This window comes from Bubalus kerabau, chromosome 22 (assembly GCF_029407905.1).
Source record: "Bubalus kerabau isolate K-KA32 ecotype Philippines breed swamp buffalo chromosome 22, PCC_UOA_SB_1v2, whole genome shotgun sequence".
Classification (NCBI taxonomy): Eukaryota; Metazoa; Chordata; class Mammalia; order Artiodactyla; family Bovidae; genus Bubalus; species Bubalus kerabau.
The window spans coordinates 14,788,558-14,809,843 of record NC_073645.1 but is presented as its reverse complement, the minus strand read 5'-3'; positions in this window follow the sequence as shown (position 1 = coordinate 14,809,843).

Genomic DNA, 21,286 nt, shown 5'->3' with positions numbered 1-21,286 from the left:
GAATTTTCCACAGTTTATTTGATCCACACAGTCAAAGGCTTTGGCATAGTCAATAAAGCAGAAATAGATGTTTTTCTGGAACTCTCTTGCTTTTTCGATTGAACAGCTTTAAATGAAAATATAGGATTATATCTTTAATCTAAGTTAAGTATTTCTTAAGCAAAGAGAAAACAAAGGAAAATTAAAGGAAAACAGTAGTTGGACTATATAAAATTAAAAGCTTATATGCATCATAGCATACAAATAAACAAAGCAGAAAGGTAAGAACCAACTAGGAAAAATCAATGGAGCCTATTTATCAAAGGATTAGTCAGTATCTAGAATATCTGGATAAATAACTTCCAAAGAGAAATCAGCAAAGATTATGAACTGTAAGTTCACAGAAGAGCATTACATAGCTTATTCTCATTGTTGATCGGTCACTAAGTCATGTATAACTCATTGTGATCCCATGGACTGAAGCACGCCAGGCTCCCCTGTCCTTCACTATCTCCTGGAATTTCCTCACATTTGTGTCTGTTTAGTCATTGATGCCATCCAACCATCTTATCCTCTGTCACCCTTTTCTCCTCAGTCCTCCCCAGCATCAGGGTCTTCTTCAATGAGTTGGCTGTTCACATCAGGTTGTCAAAGTATTGGAGCTTCAGCTTCAGTATCAGTCCTTTCAATGAACATTCAGGGTTGATTTCCTTTAGGATTGACTGGTTTGATCTCCTTGCTGTCCAAGGGACTCTCAAGAGTCTTTTCAAGCACTACAATTTGAAAGCATCAGTTCTTCAGTGCTCAGCCTTCTTTATGGTCCAACTCTCACATCTGTACATGACTACTGAAAAACCATAGCTTTGACTATACAGACCTTTGTTGGCAAAGTGATGTCTTAGCTTTTTAATATGCTGTCTAGGTTTGTCATAGCTTTTCTACCAAGGAGCAAGTGTCTTTTAATTTCATGGCTGCAGTCACCTTCCACAGTGATTTTGGAGCTCAAGAAAATAAAATCTGTCACTGTTTCAACTTTTTCCCCATCTATTTGCCATGAAGTGATGGGACCAGATGCCATGATATTAGTTTTTTGAATGCTGAGTTTTAAGCCAGGTTTTTCACTCTCCTCTTTCACCGTTATCAAGAAACTCTTTAGTTCCTCTTCGCTTTCTGTCATTAGAGAGGTATCATCTGCATATCTGAGATTGTTGATTTTCTCCTGGCAATCTTGATTTCAGCTTGTGCTTCATCCAGCCTGGCATTTCACATGCATTTAAGTTAAATAAGTAGGGTGACAATATACACCCTTGATGTACTTTTTTAAGCAACAGTTAGAACTGGACATGGAACAACAGACTGGTTCCAAATAGGAAAAGGAGTACGTCAAGGCTGTATATTGTCACCCTGCTTATTTAACTTATATGCAGAGTACATCATGAGAAATGCTGGGCTGGAAGAAGCACAAGCTGGAATCAAGATTGCTGGGAGAAATATCAATAACCTCAAATATGCAGATGACACCACCCTTATGGCAGAAAGTGAAGAAGAACTAAAAAGCCTCTTGATGAAAGTGAAAGAGGAGAGTGAAAAAGTTGGCTTAAAGCTCAACATTCAGAAAACTAAGATCATGGCATTCGGTCCCATCACTTCATGGGATAGATGGGGAAACAGTGGAAACAGTGTCAGACTTTATTTTTTGGGGCTCCAAAATCACTACAGATGGTGACTGCAGCCATGAAATGAAAAGACGCTTACTCCTTGGAAGGAAAGTTATGACCAACCTAGATAGCATATTGAAAAGCAGAGACATTACTTTGCCAACAAAGGTCTGTCTAGTCAAGGCTATGGTTTTTCCAGTGGTCATGTATGGATGTGAGAGTTGGACTGTGAAGAAGGCTGAGCGCCAAAGAATTGATGCTTTTGAACTGTGGTGTTGGAGAAGACTCTTGAGAGTCCCTTGGACTGTAAGGAGATCCAACCAGTCCATTCTGAAGGAGATCAGCCCTGGAATTTCTTTGGAAGGAATGATGCTAAAGCTGAAACTCCAGTACTTTGGCCACCTCATGTGAAGAGTTGACTCATTGGAAAAGACTCTGATGCTGGGAGGGATTGGGGACAGGAGGAGAAGGGGACAACAGAGGATGAGATGGCTGGATGGCATCACTGACTCGATGGACGTGAGTCTGAGTGAACTCCGGGAGCTGGTGTTGGACAGGGAGGCCTGGCGTGCTGTGATTCATGGGGTTGCAAAGAATCGGACACGACTGAGCGACTGAACTGAACTGAACTGTATTTCTTTCCCAATTTTGGACCAGTCCATTGTTCTGGACTGCATAGCTCCAGTTTAAGAATTATGCTGTATGCATCTTTGTAGTCTTATAACACCCACTAATCTGAGAACACAAAACAAACATTTTATAATGAATGAATGAATTAGGTGGACATAAATTTGAGAAACCATGAGCATAAAACCCCAGATTTCCATGTATCATCTCCAATTGTTTTGGAAACCAGATAGAAGAAATATTTCAACGTTTTCTCTCATCTGTCTCTAGAATCGATTTTATTTTCTCCTGAGGGCAAATTTGATCTGTTACTCCTGAATAATTATTACCATGATAAAGTTTTTCCTGTGTTCCATGGAACACTATTGCTCAGTGACATATTAATAGGTGTACTTCAACCAAAGGGCCTCACAGTCAAATAAATTTGGAAAACACATAATTTAAAAAGTGAAAATAACCTGCAAAAAACCTGCAGCTGACACAACAGTTGATGATGAGAAGTAGAAAGCAAGAAATGATGCCTTCTCTTATCACTCTTGTTTAACAATACATTTCAAGTGCTAGCTAATGCAATAAGACAAAAGAAGGAAATAAAAGATACCTATCAGGAAGGGACAAATAAAACTCTAATTGCAGGTGATATGATTGGCTGTGTAGAAACCCCAAAGAATCAACTAAAATCTCTTGTAACTAATAAATGAGAATTCAAAGTCACAGGTTACAAAGTTGATGTGCAGATGTTAATTAATTCCCTATATATCAGCAATGAACAATTAGATTTGAAATTTAAAAATACCATTTGCAGTAAAAAACAAAGATACTTACTGATAATTGTAACAAAATATGTGCAAGATCTATATGCAGAAAATTATAAGACTGATGAAGGAAAACAAAGAAAATCTAAATAAATGAGTTACTCTGTGCTCATAAATTGGAAGACTTAATAGTTTTAAGGTGTTTTTTCTTCCCAGCTAGAACTATGTATTCAATGCAATTCCAATCAAAGCCCTAGAAAGTTATTCTTTAGATATTGTAACGCTAATTCAAAAGTTTATATGGACAGGCAAAAGATCTAAAATAGCCAAGACAATACTAAAAAGAAAAATGAAGTCAGAGGACTCACACTATCCAATTTTAACACTTATTATAAAGTTACAGTAATTAAGATAGTGTGGTAGTGGTGAAGAAAAGATATAAAGATCAATGGACAGAATAGAAAGGTCAGAAATAGATTCACACAATATAGTGAAATGATCTCTGGCAAAGAAACAAAGGCAATTCAAGAGAGAAAAGACGTTCATTTTAACCAACAGTACTGAAACGATTTCACATCTACTTGCAGGGAAAAAAAAAAAGAATCTAGACACAGACTTCACATCTTTCACAAAAATTAACTCAAAATGGCTTTAGACCTAAATATAAAATATGAAACTCCTAGAAAATAACATAGCAGAAGATCTAGGGGACTTTGGATTTGGTGATGACATTTTAGATAACAATACCAAAAGCATGGTCTATGAAAGAAAAAAGTTGGATTTCATTAAAATTGAACTTTTGCTCTGTGAAACACAAGGTTATGAGAACGAAACACAAACCCAGATTAGAATAAAATATTTTCAGATGCATATCTGATAAAGGCCTTATACCCAAAATATAACAAATAAATCTTAAAAATAAACAATAAAAAATTTGCAAATAACCTCACAGACTCTTAAGCCAAAGAGGATATATGAACCATTTTATCCAATGAATACCTTTATTCATTCCTCGGTTAATGACATTTAGGTTGCTTCTATATCTTGACATACTTCCGTGTATTGTCGACAGGCTGCAATGAACATTGGGGTGCATGTATCCTTTTGGATCATGTTTCCCTCTGGATATTTGTCCAGCAGTAGGATTGTGGGATCATATGGTAGCTCTACTTTTAGTTTTTAAAGGAACCTCCATACTGTTCTCCATAGTGGCTGTATGAATTTACATTCCCACTAACAGTGTAGGAGGGTTCATTTATCTCCACACTCTCTCCAGTATTTATTGTTTGTGGGTTTTTTGATGATAGCCATTCTGACTGGAGTGAGGTGTTACTGTAGTTTCGATTTGCACTTCTCTAATAATTAGTGATACTGAACATCTTTTCTTGTACTTCTTGGCCATCTATAGATCTTTGGAGCAATGTCTATTTAGGTCTTCTGCCCATTTTTTGATTGGGTTGTTTGTTTTGATGATATTAAGCTGCATGAGCTGTCTGTAGATTTTGGAGACTAATCCCTTGCCAGTAACATCATTTGCAAATATTTTCTCCCATTCTGTGGTTTGTCTTTTTGTTTGTTTATGGATTCCTTTGCTGTGCAATAGCTTTTGAGCTTAATTAGGTCTCATTTATGTTTGTTTTTATTTCAATTTACTGTGGGAGATGGATCAAAAAAGATATTGCTGCAATTTATGTCAGAGACTGTGTTTTGCCTGTATTTCCCTATAAGAGTTTTATAGTGTCTGGTCTCACATTTAGGTCTTTAATCCATTTTGAGTTTATTTTTGTATATGATGTTAAAGAATGTTCTAATTTCATTTTTTACATGTAGCTGTTCAGTTTTCCCAGCGCCATCTGTTGAAGAGAATGTCATTTCTCCTTTGTATAGTATTGCTGCCTTTGTCATAGATTAATTGATTAGATGTATGTGGGTTGATTTCTGGGTTTTCTATCCTGTTCCATTGGTCTGTATTTCTATTTTTGTGCCAGTACCATACTGTTTTGATGACTATAGCTTTGTAGTCTAGTCTGAAGTCAGAGAGCCTGGATTCCTCCAGCTCAGTTTTTCTTTTTCAAGATTGTTTTGGCTATTTGGGGTCTTTTGTCTCTCAATATAAATTTTAAGATTTTTTTTGTTTTAGATTTGTAAAAAATGCCATTGGTAATTTGATAGGGATTGCATTGGATCTGTATATTGCCTTGGGTGGTATAGTCATTTTGATAATGTTGATTCTAGAAGATGTGATACACATATACAATGGAATATTATTCAGTCATTAAAAAGAAATAATGCCATTTTCAGCAACACGGATGGACCTAGAGATTTTCATACAGAGTGAAGTAAGTCAGAGAGAGAATTATCATATGATATCACTTATATGCAGAATCTAAAAGAAATGATACCAATGAATTTATTTACAAAATAGAAACAGACTCACAGACTTAGAGAATGAACTTGTGGTTACCAGAGGGGAAAGGTGGGATAGTTAAGGAGTTTGGGATTGACATGTACATAATGATATATTTAAAATAGATAACCAACAAGAACCTACTGGATAGCCAAAAACAAGAGATGGCATATGAAAAGTTGGCTACATGTATTATTGAGAATTTCAAATTATAACAATAATGAGATACGACTGCACACTTATTAAAAGGACTAAAGCACAAATAACAAAACCAAACCCTGATGGTACCAATTGCTAATGAAAATGCAAAGGAAGAGGAATTGTCGTTTAATGCTGTTAAGAATGAAAAATGGCACACTGACATTTGGCAATTTCATATAAAATTAAACATGTTCTTACTAAACAATCCAGTAAAATCATGGTCCTGGTTTGAAAAATTATGTCCATTCAAAAACCTGCACTACATGTTTATAGCAGCTTTATTCACAAGTCATCAAAAATTGAAGCAATCAAGATGTCTTTCCATAGATGTGCAAACAAATTGTAGTACACCCGCACAATAGAATATTATTCAGTGATAAAAAACATGAGCTATCATGTTTCAAAAAGACATGGATGGAACTTAAATCCATATCCCTAAGTGAAAAAGTCTGAAAAGGCTACATTCTGTATGGTTCCAATTATATGATATTATGGAAAAGCCAAAGCTGTCCGTGGTTATCCAAGAATTAGCAGGAGGAAGAGAGAGTAAAACAGATGAATCACAGGGCGTTTAAGGAAATTATTTTTGGCTGAACTGGGTCTTTGTTGCTGCACAGAGGCTTTCTCTAGTGGTCGCAAGCCAGGCTGCTCTCTAGTTGGGGTGCGTGGGCTTTTCTTGTTGAGGAACATGGAGGCCCAGTAGTTGTGGCACATGGGCTTAGTTTCTCCGAGGCATGAGGAACTTTCCTGCAGCAGGGACTGAACCCGTGTCTCCTGCATTGGTAGGTGGATTCTTAACCACTGGACCACCAGGGAAGTCCTAGAGGGCACTTTTTTACTGTGATGTATCATTTGACAATTGCATAATGGTAGACAAGTGTCAAAACTCATACAACTTTATAGCAAAAAGAATGGGCCTTAATATATTCAAATAAACAAATCATTTAGGAGGTAGAAAATCCCAGAAAGGAATGGAGATGGAGACAGGATAAATTAAGTGCTGTAAATATATGAAGCAACTACAAGAAAGATGGTGAGAGGGGAAAAAGGGCCGATCCTAGTAACTTTGGAAATGATAGAGCCTGTAAGACTGAAGGTAAATTAACTATATGTTAGAACTGTCCTCTAGTTGATTGAGTTGTCTCCCATGGCGGTACAGGTTAACATTTGTGAAGGCTTTTTATAAATATGACAAAGACGATCTCCTTGATAAAACTTAAGTCTGGTTCCCCTGCCCTCTTCTTGCCTGGCTCTCAACTTTGACCTATTAAAAACTGCAGACACAGCGCAAATGCTCCTTCTGGCACACACTAAGAGACTTGAACAAATGCTAGCATACTTTCTCACAGCTCGAGGCAGCATCCCCAGGTGAAGACTCCAGCCCCCTTTATATGCCCGTCTGCTTTGGAAAGGTCAGACTGCTAAAAGAATTTACTGTTTGTTCTGTTAACACCTGAAGATAGGGCCCCTGTCTCCCAGTCTCTGTGGGAAGGTAGGAGCCTGACTTCAGCAAATGTCAGTTAGCAAACCCAGATAGTCTAATCACATTGACAAATCTGTCTTGCTGCTTTCTGTAAATTTCCACTCTCCTGGCTCTGCTGGAGCCCCACTTGTCTCCCCCTTCCTCCCCAACCCCCACCACCATAGTCTCTTATTCTCCTGTTACCATGCCCGGTAACCTCTATAGAAATTGCATTTTGAATTCATTTCAGGCTGGAGTCTCTTCCCTATTGCAGTATTTGTGCTGCTTGCTTAGTTGCGCAGTCATGTCTGATTCTTTGTGACCCTTGGGACTGTGGGCTGCCAGGCTTCTCTGTCCATGGTATTTCTCAGGTAGGAATACTGGAGTGGGTTGCCATTTCCTTCTCCAGGGGATTTTCCTGGCCCAGGGATCGAACCCAAATCACCTGTGTCTCCTCCACTGCAGGCAGATTCTTTACCTGCTAAGCCACCGGGTGCAGTAGTTAATACTGAATAAATCTGTCCTTTCCACGTTTACTCTCTAGCTTTATTTTTGACATGTCTATCCTGGAATGGAAAAGTAGGTAAAGAATAGTATAGTAGGCTGAACAGTAACTGCCAAAGATACCAGGTCTTAGTCCTTGGAACCTGTCAATGTTATTTGGAAGAACTCTTTGCAGATGTGATTAAGATCCTGAAATAGATTATCAATTATCCTGAATTATCCAGGTAGACCCTAAAATGCCATCTCAAAAGGATCCTTGCGAGACAGAGGCAGAGGGAGATTCCATAGAAGTAGAAAAAATGATATGAAAATGGAGGAGAGGTGGAGTGATGCAAAAGCATGCTGGTAGGCACTAAAGCTGAAAAAGACAAGGAGGAGCTTTTCCCCTTGAGTCTCCAAAGGGAATGAAGTCAAGTCAATACCTTGACTTTGGCTCAGGGAAACTGATTTTGGACTTTGGGCCTCCAGAATAAAATTTTAAAAATTTCTTCCATGAGAGAATAAATTTCTTCTGTTTTAAACCACCAGATTTATGGTAATTTTTTACACTGGCCACATGCGTGCATGCTAAGTCATTTTAGGTGTGTTTGAGTCTTTATAACCCCATGGATTGTCAGAGAAGGCAATGGCACCCTACTCCAGTCCTCTTGCCTGGAAAATCCCATGGATGGAGGAGCCTGGTAGGCTGCAGTCCATGGGGTCGCTAACAGTCGTACACGACTGAGTGACTTCACTTTCACTTTTTCACTTTCATGCATTGGAGAAGGACATGGCAACCCACTCCAGTGTTCTTGCCTGGAGAATCCCAGGGACGGGGGAGCCTGGTGGGCTGCCCTCTATGGGGTCGCACAGAGTCGGACACGACTGAAGTGACTTAGCAGCAGCAGCAACCCCATGGATTGTAGCCCGCCAAGGTCCTCTGTCTATGGGAGTTTCCGGGCATGAATACTGGGGTGGGTTGCGATTTCCTCCTTCAGGAGATCTTCCCAATCAAGGGATCGAATCTGAGTCTCTTGTGTCTACTGCATTGGTAGGTAGGTTCTTTACTGATAAAGGTATTAAATGATAGGAACCAGGTTTCTCATTATTGGAGTAGAAGTTTACAGATGAGCAAGGGGAGAATGATTACCACAAGAATCATTCTTGTGGTAATGGATTAGCATTGGAGACATCAGCATAGCCACAAAGGCAGGAAGTACCCACAAAACAAAGCCCCTTATTGATGGCAGTAGGTCAAAGGACTACAGGTGACAACTGAAAGAGCTCCCAGTGGCCAAGGCCAGAAAAAATTTAATCAAAGGAAATAAATATTACACAATAATCTAAAGTATAAAATAAATTTCTAAAGATCCATACTGAAATAAGTAAGCTGATCAAAAAATTTCCCATATAGAAGAATTCCAAGTAATTTATATAGATACTCTGCCTTCAAAGAGAGGGAATGAAACTCCACACTCCTCAAGTGTGAGCTGCACATCGTGACTTCTAAAGGCAATAAAGAATAACGTTACAGAGGAGAAAACACTAACTCAACCAAGTGATCAGAGTCAACATCAGTAGTGATAAATTGTGTTGAGAGTTTATACCATTGATGTGATATAATAAAAATGGCACTTACCTCTGTGATCTGTCTCGGAATTCATAAGCCCAGTCAAGTCATGGTAAAAACGTGGGACAAATCCAATAAGGGTCATTCTACAAAACCCCTGACCAATATTCCTTAATACTGTCAAGGCAAGGAGAAATTATCACATCTGGGAAGAGCCTACGGAGACACGACAATTAGATGTAATGTAGTGTCCTGGATGAGATCCTACACCATAAAAAGGACATTATGTAAAAGCTAAGGAAATATGAAAGAAGGATGAACTTTTGTTAATAATAAGGTATCAGTATTGACTCATTAATCATCATAATCTTGCTACTGTAAGATGGTCACTAACAGGAAACTGGGATTGGGGTATATAAGAAATATTTGTATTATCTTCTCAATTTTTCTGGAAATCTAAAACTATTCTAAAAATATAAAGAACACGTGGGGAAATGAATCAAAATAGCTTTTATGCTGTAGGATGTCTCAGTGATGTCTCTCTACTAGGGCAGGATTCCATGCTTCTCAAGGAAAAAAGTTTTGGGAATATGGCTCTCTGCTTTTTCCAGCTCAGTGTAAGATTCATCAAAGTTAAGCCTGGAACATCTGTGTGTTCCCAAATAGGAATTACCCTGCAGTGATAACTGGAGAATAAAAAGCAATATGTCTTCTATATTTATGTCAAGAAATCACCTGTAAACCACTTCCCTTGTTCAGGTTCTTCTTCCTTTCCATATAAAAAGTGAGAGATGAAGTAGCTAAAAATAAATAAAACTAGGCTAAAATAAGCATTTACAGTAAAGTCTTACAAGTCTGGTTGGCATGCCACCCCAAAGGATGTGCTTTGTGTGAATTAAATTTAGTCCAGGGCAGTTCAAAGCTCTGCAAAAGTAAGCCTGAGGATCTCTGCAGGGAAGAAGTCCCAAAGGAAGGTTTGCTTGCAAAGTGGCCAGAGGGTGAGGCCAGTGGCCCCATTAAGAAAGTTACGAGTCGTTTACGCTCTCACCCTTCACCTTGCCCTTCACTTTGTCTCACTGCTGATGTGTTCATGTTGTCTTCTATACCCAAGAGGAACATTGCAGTCAGTGCTGACAGGCTCAGCACCTTTCTTTCCAGCAGCTGTGCTCCTGGCAGAGACACCCAACTCATTAGGACATCTGCCTCATGGAGGTCTGATCAGGTCTGCTGGAGAAGAAATGACCTGGAGTGAAAGGAAAGTTCCTCCAGCTGAAATGAAATCGTCTTTGGCTCAAGCACAGACTGCCCCACATTCTGATTTCCATTTTCACCCCCTGTCATGGTTTGGTTGCCACAGCACAAATTCTATGACTGTGTCATGTTTGAAAGTTGTCTTGGCCCAGAAGAAAAATCAACAATGAAAAAGTCTGGTGAACAGATTCTGCTCTTAGGTTGGTTACTTAAGAATAAATAACATTTACTGAGTACTTATTGTGTTATAATCCCCAAATGAAGAGCTTTGCTTTTTTTTTTTTTTCATAACAGTTTTGAGCTAATTCTATGTACCCATTTAATGGATAAGAAGTAAATTGATCCAAGTCACACACTTAGAACTCTGCCTCCATACCTCCTAACTTAGTTTGCCTCCAGAGCTACAGTCTTGCCTATCACTGTCAAGTATCTATGTAATTTGAGCCTCAGTTTTCTCTTTTACAAAACAACATCAGTGCTTAATAATTGAGATGTAGCCCTGGCTATTAATTCTCTACTATTCCCAACAGGCATGAACATTTTGAGGGAGGTGAAGAATAAAACTGTTTAAAAAAAGAATCAGTGTATTCTACTTGACATTATGGAGAGATTTCACTGCTAGTAAAATAATCACCTGTCCAAAATGGTATTAGGCATTCAATTAGGCTTTTGAATTGTGCCTTGCCAGAAATACATTCATCAAGAATTGTTAACTGGCCATGAAAATCTAGAAAGAAATATGCTCTCATTTTCAACAAATGAATGTGGTTTGGTTAATATAACTGTCTAACCAGACAAGACCGAGAGGTTCAGTGGGTAACATTGAAATATACATCATCTCAGAATGAAGCAGTTTTTTACTGTTACACATAGAATTAATTGACATACACAGAAGGGTCAACTCTTGTAAGATAAATGACTCAGAGGGATTTGATTACTGTTAGGGAGTAATTGGGTTCAAGTAATTAATGGCCAAAGAATAAGAGGAAAGCAGGACATTATTTAAAGTTGAAGCTTGTGCTCTAGGTGGAAGGGATGTAGTTAAGTCAGAATTCAGGCATATGTAGATGTTTTTCATATGTAGATGTTTCTACATCCCTGGAACCATATCCAGGGATGCATTCCAGTGAAGATTTCTTCTTTTGAGTGGTAAGACATTGTTAAAAGGCTGCTAGTGGGCTTCCCTAGTGGCTCAGACAGTAAAGAATCTGCTGGTAATGCAGGATACCTGGGTTGGAAAGATCCCCTGGAGAAGGGAATGCTACCCACTTTAGTATTCTTGCCTGGAGAGTTCCACGGACAGAGGAGACTGGGAGGTGGGTACAGTCCATGGGGTCGCAAAGAACTGGACATGATTGAGCAACTAACACTTTTGTTTTTTTTCACTTTCAGTGGAAATAAAATCTGGTGCAGTCATTTTGACTCTCTTGTTCTTCTCTTCCCATTGTCTCTGGGCATGTCCCAATCAGATTTTCCTAATTCTCTTCTTACTCGGTATATCAGCAGCATCTGATACAGTGGTGCCTTTCCTCTTTTTAAAATACCTTTACTCTTGTCTTCTAGCAGTCGACTCTTTTAGTTCTCTGAACTCATGGACTGCCTCTGTCCAGTCTCTACAACTGATTCTCATAGGCACATTATAATTGGGAACTGTTCTATATAGTTTTTCCAGTGAGCAGGCAGAAGTTACAAGTACACTTTGGGGAGTGGGGCGATATACAGAAGAGATGGACATGGTCATGAACACCTTAGTGCAATCTTAGGACTCAGTTCTCAGGTCTGTTTTCTTAATCTATAGTCACTCTCAAAGTGATCTCATCCTGCTACATGACCTTATACATTATCTATACACAGATGATCCCAAAATGTATGTATCTTCAATCTGTACATTTACCTAAATTCCAGACTCCTATATGCCTCTGCCTAATTGATCCTTCTCCACTTAGAGAGGCTCATGTCCACAATCAAATTTCTGTTTCCAATTCTCCCACCCATTTCCTCAAGCCAGGAAATGGAAAATTTGCCCTCTAAGTTGTACAGTCCAACCTTAAAGTCAACTTTACCTCCCTTGTCTCATTTCACTTTACCTCTGAACTGCCATTTAATCTTTTCACCTCTGCCTTCACAATATATTCAGAATGTGACCTACTCTCACACTTCTGCTATGGCCATCTGAGTCAGTATTACCATAATTTCATAAATTAGGCTTTTAACTACTCTGTTTCCTCATTGAAATCTATCTCTAACATAAGAACCAAAGCCAGACTATATTATTTCTTTGCTTAGAAACCTCTGATGGCTTCCCTAGTTATTCAGTTCAGTCGCTCTGAATACTCTTTGTAACCCCATGGACTGTAGCATGCCAGGCTTCCCTGTCCATCACCAACTCCCAGAGCCTGCTCAAATTCATCAAGTCAGTGATGTCTTCCAACTGTCTCATCCTCTGTCGTCCCCTTCTCTTCCTATCTTCAATCTTTACCAGCAACAGGGTCTTTTCTAATGAGTCAGTTCTTCACATCAAGCGGCCAAAGTATTGGAGCTTCAGCTTCAGTCTTTCCAATGAATATTCAGGATTGATTTCCAATTGGTTTCTGTGATTTACAAGGTCCTGCATTATCTGGGCCCTGTTTCAACTCTAAGCTCCCTTTCTAGCCCCTCTTCTACTCTCTGCTCTAGCTGCTGCATTGGGTTCTCCACTGTATCTCAACACATCAGCCATTTCCCTCTGTGAGTCTTTGCATTTGTTTTCTTTTTCCTATAGTGACAATTCCCTAGATATCTATAAAGCTTGCCCCTTTACTTATCATGTCTTTTATTTTTACTCTTTCTTAATTTGCCACCTGAGTCTGTGCTACCATCATTTCATAAATTACAATAGCCTCCTACTGCTACTGCTACTGCTAAGTCACTTCAGTCGTGTCCGACTCTGAGTGACCCCATAGACGGCAGCCCACCAGGCTCCCCTGTCCCTGGGATTCTCCAGGCAAGAACACTGGAGTGGGTTGCCATTGCCTTCTCCAATGCATGAAAGTGAAAAGTGAAAGTGAAGTCGCTCAGTCGTGTCCGACCCTCAGTGGCCCCATGGACTGCAGCCTACCAGGCTCCTCCATCCATGGGATTTTCCAGGCAGGAGTACTGGAGTGGGGTGCCATTGCCTACTACTCTGTTATCTTGCAGTGTTATGTTAGTTTCTGTGGCCAACGAAGTGAATCAGCTATATGTACACACATCTTCCCACCCCCTTGGACATCTCTCCCACCCCACCCCCATCCCACCCCTCGAGGTCACCACAAAGTACCACGCTGAGCTCCCTGTGCTATAGGTTGGTTCCCACTAGCTCTCTGTTTTATGCATTGTGGTATACGTATGTCAGTCCCAATCTCCCATTCATCCCTCCCCTCTTCCCTGTGTCCACAAGTCCATTCCCTAAATTCTGGAGAGGGTGTGGAGAAAAGGGAACCCTTTTGCGCTGTTGGAATGTAGATTGATACAACCACTGTGGAGAATGGTATGGAGGTTCCTTAAAAAAACTAAAAATAGAACTACCATATGACCCAGAAATCCCACTACTAACCAGGCATATGCCCTGAGAAAACCGTAATTCAAAGACAGAGGCACCCCAATACACATGTCTTACATTGAGTGACAGCCCTGTAAAAACCAAAAATGCCTCTGACCCCATGCCTCTTTTTAGCTCCTTAACATCTATTGCCATCTGATATTTCATGTTGTGCAATAGTTGTCTGTCTTGCCCTGTTAGAATGTAAGCTCCATGCAAGCTCCAGCTTAGCAACTGTGGGATATCATGGGTTCTTAACCTCTCGAAGTCTCAGTTTCCTTCCCTATAGAACATCGTCAAGACATCATAAGGGTACTGGGATGATAGAATGATATGATGCATGTAAAGAACTTATTACAATGCCTGGAATGTTGCATGCAGTCAGTGATTAATCATGATTGCAGGTCATTCACTTGCAGAAATAGCTATGCTCCACTAACCTGGTGAAATCTACATCAAGGTCCTAGTGATAAGGATGACTTAATCTATACAATAATTACAATAAATACAATTGTGTGGGGAAAATCATCTTAAATTCCATGATCTCCTTGTGATAGATCAGTAGCTTTGTCTCTCGAAATGATCTGAGACACTGTATTTGAAGACTGTATTAGGAAATGAATAAAAACCACATCTGTACTAACTTTTGGGTTAGATCTAAGATAGCTATAAGTAGTTGTACTTCTAAACTATCTCCAGTAGGCAGCAGTCTTAGGAGCTCAATGAGTTTGAAGGAACAAAACATTTCAATTTAAGATCTGGCCTTGCAAGCCAGAGGCTTGTCACAGCCAACTCCTTTGATTGATTGCTAAGGCTTTACATATCCTGTTTGATGAAATGAATGCATTCAGAGGCAGTTGGCTAAAGCCCGAGAAGTTTGGATGGAATGATGCAGATGAAATATTTGTCTTTTTTATTTGCTGTTTCAATGCAGCTCTTTATTCTGCCACTTTGAATTTTCCCACTTAGAATCTTTTTGGCTTATTTAATTATTTGCTCCTACTGCATTCCCAGCAGGACTGTGGCCTCCTTTCTGTGCCTGGATTCCTAAGACACACATTAACAGCATCTGTGGTGACTCAGATCTTAGTATTCTCTGTCTCCCCATGACTAAACATTCAGTGATGAAACAGGTTCCTGCTAACTCAACCGGTCTAAAGAACTTTCTGGTACCACCTCTGTAAATAAATGTATTCAAACTCAGTCAGTGTTGCTAGAACATCCATGCAGGGATATTAGGTGATGAGACGTGGTAGGGGAGACCAGGAGGCTTCCAGGAGTGCTGATCAAGGGGCTGGTTTAGCAGACATTGTAAGCTTTTATGCCTGGCTTTTGCAATCTCTTCCATCGCTTTCCACTATTCTATTGGATGCAATTCTGTTCGTCATTCAAGGCTGAGTGAGCACTGCTTATTTTGGTCTTCCTTCATGAATTCTCATTTCACTGAGTTTCATGTCCTATGCGTAGACCTCTGCTGAAACCTTTGCATGAGAGTTCGTGTTTTCTGCCCTGAACCTCCACCCCAATCCCACCAAGGGGAGAGACTACGTCTGGTTCATCTTTGCACACAGATCTATCTATGAAGATACTTATTTATGTACCTACTTCATGTTACTCGACCTCAGTGACCTCCGCTTTGGTCTTTAACTCTTAAGAGTTGTTTTTTTTTTTTTTTTCCCCTCAGCCTGGGATAACTGGATTCTAACAGTATGGAAAGAAATAGCTTATATTTTTCAGCTGACTTTTGGTTGCTGAGGAGGTGTGGGACCTTGTGTCTTTCTCCCTTTTATTTGTCCAGTCATTTCTTTATAGGATTTTAAGGATGGATGAAGAATCTTGTCACAGAAGTCCAAAGGCTTGTCTTCTTGCTTATCTTTCAGTGTTCTAATGGTTGAGATACTTTCACTTTGAGGGTCAGGAAAGAGAAGCTAACCCTTAGGTCATGTTTTCCTCACAGCTGAAAGCACAACAAAGACCCAACTTGAAAGCCCATTAATTTACGATATACTTTAAAATTCCTACTCTAGGGACTGATTTGAGTCAAATTTTGTACTTTTTATTTTTCTTGAAAGTTAACAGTTATTGGATTCTACATCAGTGTTGCCCATCATATGTATAAAAAAGATAATTGACTCTTGGTGAACAGCAACTGAATTCATTGTAATTTAAAGTGGCACAAAAAATGCTGAGGAAGAGCAACGCTTCACTTATTTAGTAAGTTTTATAATACAACAGCTGTTCCACATTTTGCAAGATAAAGATACTGAACAACTGAAACATTCTGCTCAAAATCATACTTTCTAACTGCCACAGTTAAGTCTTTGACAATTCTCAGAACAGTCATGCAATGTTTCTGAGACATTGACAAAAGGATTTATTTCTGCTTTCTACTTCTGAATGCTATTTCACATATATTAGCATCAAAACTGTAGGAAAAGTGTCACATTCTCTATGGAGTTCTGATATCATAAAGTATAAAAGATAAGTGATAATGCAAGTGAATTTTATAAATAATGCTTTTGAGTTCATTTTCAGAAAAATAACCTCCAAAAAATACAAGATACATCTTCCTTCTTTCCCTGTTCTTTAGAGTATGTATGTTTTCTTGTTCTCTCTGTGTGTGTGGCATTTTCCATCTATTCCCATTTCTTTCTATTTATGCCCCACTGGAGACACTCAGGGTTAATGTTCTCTTCCTTTTTTTAAACCTAAAATTTCATAATTTCTTCCTCATCCCATGCTAGCCATTTCCATTGGGTGTCAGTTTCAAAATACTCTTTTTTTAAAAATCAAATTACAGATCACAGAACCTCCAATCATTCAACCCAACCATATCTTCATTGTAAGAATCCTTCAACATCCTTGAGATCCATTCTCCTCTTCATTCTCTTTTCAAGGGACAAAGCTCTCTGTCTGGACACCTCTAGTTTTTCATTAAGTACCTCTTTGTGTTGAGTCCCAATCTTTTCACCTGTCACTTTAGCTCCTACTGTTCCTAGTTTTGCACCTGGAGATACATAAAACTAGTCTACTCCTTCTTCATTTATCTTCAGATGTTTGCCATAGCAAATGTTCCTTACATTTTCTACAGGTTTGGTACCCATAGTGTCTCTAAACTGTTTTTGTAACCTAGATTTGAGATCCTTTGTCACGACAATCATTTTACCAATACCCCTCTAAATGGAGTTCAACATTCCAGGCAGTATTTAATCTAGGCAAAACCACATGGAATTATTAATTCCCTTGTCCTGAAGTTTCTTTATCTTCCTTTGACCTAAGATTTCATTGCATTTTCTATCGTCACTTTTTTTTTAGCTCATAACAGATTTTGTATTTATCAAAGCCACCGGGTCTTTTACTAAAGAATTATTTTTAGGTAGATTTTCCTTATGTTCTGTCTGAACAACTTAATTTTTGGGAAAAAAAAAAAAAGACTTTTGTTAAGTTGGATTCATCATTACAGCCAGTTGAAGTCATTTGAAGTCTTTTGTCATCCAATAGCAATTTTCAGTCTTTAAAAAAAATTCACCAGGAAGATACACTTATTTGCTGACTATTTCCTAATTTTAATTCAGCCCCTTAACATTCCATGTAAAAAAAGCTGAAATGCAAGTGAATGGGATTTTTTTCAACTTAAGTGAGACATAAAGTCTCGAACTCTTTGTTAAAATGACTCTACCAAATTTCTTACTTAATCTTACCTTCTTTAAACTGAGAAAAGAAAGATGTGCCCTTAGAATCTTGTTCTCACTCAACATTATGGATATTAATAAATATACTTTCCAGGAAACATCAGTCTTGATGTTATTATCAGGACAAAGCAATACATCATTGGATAATGTAATGATGCTGGGTATCTCCTTGCCCCACCAACTTCATTCTGCAGGGACTGCTGCTCAGGGAGGCTGATCTGTATGGATTGCATGGAGGGCTATTTGTCCTTTGACTTCTGGTTAGGTCAGGGGTTGGAGATTACCAGTAGGAGATAGTACTATATAGAGATAAGAGTGAGGATGGGCTATTAATTCTTCTGGTACCTTTTGTGCTGGGTTCCCAAGCCCTGGTTGTATCCCAACAATAAAGGTCAAATCAGCTATATTTTAATAATTTTTTTTTAAGTCACTGCTCGCTCGCTCTCCAGGTTGAAGTAACAGTTCCTTTCTGAACCCCTCAAAATTTCTCATTACTTACTCTGGCAGCACTACTCCATCTGTCATGAATTTCCCTTAACCTTGGCTGCATCTTTGTAAATAGTATCTTCATTCAATTCTCTTCCATTATCCCCTTGATTGTACCATATGTTTCCTGCATGAACCCTGAATGGCCTGGAAATCCGTCAGAGTTATAGATGTGTGGAGGTGGAAGGTAAACTTCATGAGACATAGCTACTGGGCAGATTTCTTCATAACTGACATGCCTCTACCAACATTTGTCTTGAGATGACTCAGCTTGTCCAGGTTTTCTGTGCAAACTGTTGGAAGCTCTTCATCCACCAGCATGTTCCAAATTCATTTGGCCTTCACTTGGTGTGCACTTATTTGTAAATACTAAAGCAAATATGGGTCCTTTAATCATCTGCCAGTAGTCAGCTGGAAGGTGCTCATCCAGCTAAGTTACAGGATATACTTTCACCAAAATGAAGGAAAAAAAAGACTAGACTTGCCTAGAAAAAGCCTAGAAAAAGACAGAACATGGATGCCGGAAGAACATGGAGGCTGCTGCAGTCATTTCAGCCTGCTATAAGAAAATACTGCAGAGTGGGTGATTTATACACAATAGGAATTAATTTCTCAGTGTTCTGTAGACTGGGAGTCTGATTTCAGAGTGCCAGAATGGTCAGGTGGGGGACTGTCTTCCAACTTTAACTTTCAGACTTCTCATTGTATCATTGCATGACCAAAGAGGTAGGGAGCTCTTCGGAGCCTCTTTTGTAAGGCACTAATTCCATTTATGAGGGTTCCACCTTCATGACTTAAATCATCTCCTCAAGGCACCACTTATTAATATCATCACCTTCGGGAGTTGGAATTCCAGCATCTGAATTTTGGAGGGAGACAAAGATTCAGACAATTGCAGATGCCCTAGAAACACTGGCACAGCAAATAAGCCATGAGCTTTGAAAACTCGATAATGGTCAAATCCTAATTTGACACTTTTAACAATGTGACATTACATAACTTAATGTTCCCTAACCTCGGTTTTCTGGTCTGTGAATGTAATATAACAACAGGATCCACTTTATTATTTTGTAGATTAAGATTTTGTATTTTAAAACCTCAGCATTGCCTGGCATTTTGAAAGCACTCAAATATTCAAGAAAAATATCTTGATGGTGAGATGAGGTCATCTGCCCAATTCACATGTCAAAAACTAACACTGGTCATCAGTTTCTTCATTAATAAAAAGGAAAGAGCTAGAAAAGGGGTGAGAATGGATTGATGGCCTGGTTACCAAATTTTAAAAAGAGTGGCCCACTTAGAAGGGACACAGAACAGTAAATATATACACCCCCTTTCAGTTGAATTGTTAAACTTTCCCCCCGAAATAGCTCTTAAAGCTTTCAAGGGGGTAAAGGATGTTTTTGTTTAATTGTATGATCACCATTTAAGGCCAAAAAATGTATTTTAAAGAAATCAGAAAAGTTATTTTTAAGCAATCTATTACTAGATACTAAATTAAACAACTTGGATAACAATGCAGCAATATTTATATCAAAATTAATTAAATTACACAAACATTATTTTTAAAGTGGTAATGAAAAAACAGCCTTGTGCCAGTAATATAAATGAATAAAACTTGTCCCAAACATGGGTCTGTCACTTACTGCAAGTGCAAAAGGATTTGTTTTTAATTTCCTAAATTCAGTTTTTTAATTGATTTGCCCTAATGATTTTCTGGACTACTTCTCTGCTTTTTTCTTTCATTCAATTTAGATTCTGTTTTTAGTCTTTATAGAGATAATACCCTCAATTTGTTTGAGCTATGCTTATCACAGCTGTTATCAATTTGATCCCATATGCTTTCTATCTTTTAAGGATTCTTCACAATTTGTTTTTCTGTCCCATTATGCTTTATCTATGTCTATATCATCCATAGCTATATCTGAATAATATGTGTATTTACACATATGTATATTTTTTCTCACGATATTTGATATACAAAAGATTATTTCAGCAGGTGCTCCATCTACTATTTTGACTTATTCTTGATAGTATTTTTACATCTGAAGATGGTGAGATATAGGGAATGAGCTAGAATTTCTCTTGGTAGTTTAGCAACATCCCCTGCCCTTGCTCTTGTCTTCCCTGTGTTGTAGAGGCTGAAAGCCTGGTACTATATTCTCCACAGTTCCTAACAGCAAGGCACCATGTTCCATTCTGCCGAAGAGTGCTTGTAAGAATAGAAGAGGCCACTGTTCTCCTGATGCAGAGGCTCAAGCCCATAGGCTACTGATGTGTCAGATTTGAGGCTTGATGTGTGCTTAGAGCTTCGCAGGTGGCTCAGTGGTAAAGAACTCACCTGGAATGCAGGTGACTTGGGTTTAATTTCTGGGTCAGGAAGATCCCCTGGAGAAGTAAATGGTATTCTTGCCTGGGAAACCCCATGGACAAAGGAGCCTGGTGGGTTACAGTTCATGGGGTCATGAAGAGAGTCAGATATGACTTAATGACTAAACACCAACAATCCTCATGTCAGCCTGTGAATTAGCAGTTTTCTATGATTCCTAGTCTTCCTGAATTTTTGAACATTGCCAATGGTTTCCCTGACCCTTGTTTCACTGTTCATCCTGATGGTTTTGTAACTCTTCAATCTCCGTATAACATCTCTTTCTATTTGAAATACCTTGAGCAGTTTCTGTTTTCTTGACCAAACCCTGATGCATAGGGTTTCAGTAGCTTGCCCAAAGTCCTACAGTTAATTAGGATTTGAACCCAGATCTTTCCAGCTTTTGATAATGTATATAGTGGTGAGTTCTAGATCTTTTTTCAAACTCTTCTGGGATGCTCCATGTCCCACAGTTGTGAAAAGTATGCTTGAAGTTCTGTATGAAGTGAGATTATACATACACACACACACAAACATACATATACTATCATGCTAAGTCGCTTCAGTCATGTCTGACTCTTTTGCAATGCTATGGACTGTAGCCCACCAGGCTTCTCTCTCCATGGGATTCTCCAGGCAAGAATACTAGAATGGGTTGACATTTCCTTCTCCATGGGATCTTCCTGACCTAGAGATCAAACCTGCATTTCTTATGTCTCCTGCATTGGCAGGTAGGTTTTTTACCATTAGCATATATATATATATATATATATTATATTATATAAAAT